The following is a 1,549-nucleotide window of genomic DNA, read 5'->3' on the forward strand; positions in this document are numbered from 1 at the left end:
AAGCTTAGAATGGATGTTCAAACCTTCAGACAGAAAGAAGGTGAATCCCTCTATGAAGCTTGGGAGAGATACAAGCAACTGACCAAAAAGTGTCCTTCTGACATGCTTTCAGAATGGACCATCCTGGATATATTCTATGATGGTCTGTCTGAATTAGCTAAGATGTCATTGGATACTTCTGTAGGTGGATCCATTCGCCTAAAGAAAACACCTGCAGAAGCTCAAGAACTCATTGACATGGTTGCTAATAACCAGTTCATGTACACTTCTGAGAGAAATCCTGTGAGTAATGGGATGCCTCAGAAGAAGGGAGTTCTTGAAATTGATACTCTGAATGCCATATTGGCTCAGAATAAAATATTGACTCAGCAAGTCAATATGATTTCTCAGAGTCTGAATGGAATGCAAGCTGCATCCAACAGTACTCAAGAGGCATCTGTGAATTACATGGGTGAACCATATGGAAACACTGATGAGCGGATAATTTATACGCTTTTTGGCATTGTTTTTAGTATGTTTTTAGTAGGATCTAGTTACTTTTAGGGATGTTTTCATTAGTTTTTATGTTAAATTCAAATTTCTGGACTTTACTACGAGTTTATGTGTTTTTCTGTGATTTCAGATATTTTCTGGCTGAAATTGAGGGACTTGAGCAAAAATCAGATCCAGAGGTAGAAGAAGGACTGATAAACCCATATTTCATGAGTTCTTTTGTGCTTAATTTGAGTGATTTATACAATCCTTCACCTACTTATTCACATTAATTGCATGGTTTTACTTTCCCTTCCTTATTATGTCATATTGTGAAAAACATGTTTCCTAAGCTCTAAAAATTAATTATTTTAATTACCTTTATTTCCATTCGATGCCGTGATTAGTGTGTTGAGTAGTTTCAGATTTTCTAAGGCAGAATGACTTAAAGGATGGAAAAGGAAACATACAAAAATGGAAGGAGAAAGCAAAACGGAGCTTTGAAGGAAACTGGTATTCACGCGATCGCATGGACGACGCGATCGCGTGCCAAGCACGAATCAGCAGCGACGCGGCCGCATGACTGACGCGACCGCGCGCCTTAAGCAGAACGCACATGACGCGGTCACATGACTGACGTGACCGCGTGGCAAGGAAAAGCTCCGAATGACGCGACCGCGTGACCCACGCGGACGCGTGACAGAGGCCACGTATCAGAATTTACAGAATATGCCCCCAGCGAATTCTGAAGCCCTTTTTGGCCCAGATCCAAGTACAGATAGCATAGACCAGAGGTTATAAAGTGTGGGAATGCACCCATTCAAAGAGAGCTCGCATATTTTATTTTTTTCAATGATTTAGATTTAGTTGAGAGGGAGATCTTCTCTCTCTCTCTCTTAGGATTTAGGATTTCTTCTTGTTTTAAGAGTGACTCTCAATCCAGGTTTTATATTTCTTTGTTTTAAACTTCCCTTTCACTTTATTTATTTATTCCAGTATCTGAGTTGGCTATTTACCTTAATCATTGGATCTATGAATTCTTCCATGTTGCAGACTGTTATTTGAATTAATGATAATT

The 1,549-nt window shown here is 39.3% G+C and overlaps 1 non-coding gene across 1 annotated transcript; it reads right to left on the minus strand.

Annotated features, from left to right (window-relative positions):
• LOC148548143 (small nucleolar RNA R71) lies at positions 1-108 on the minus strand. Its single transcript, XR_015897065.1, has one exon. It is a non-coding gene; the product is annotated as a small nucleolar RNA R71 (small nucleolar RNA).
• Positions 109-1,549: the final 1,441 nt, after the last annotated feature.

Source organism: Arachis ipaensis, chromosome B8 (genome assembly GCF_059453495.1).
Source record: "Arachis ipaensis isolate K30076 ecotype BB chromosome B8, ASM5945349v1, whole genome shotgun sequence".
Classification (NCBI taxonomy): Eukaryota; Viridiplantae; Streptophyta; class Magnoliopsida; order Fabales; family Fabaceae; genus Arachis; species Arachis ipaensis.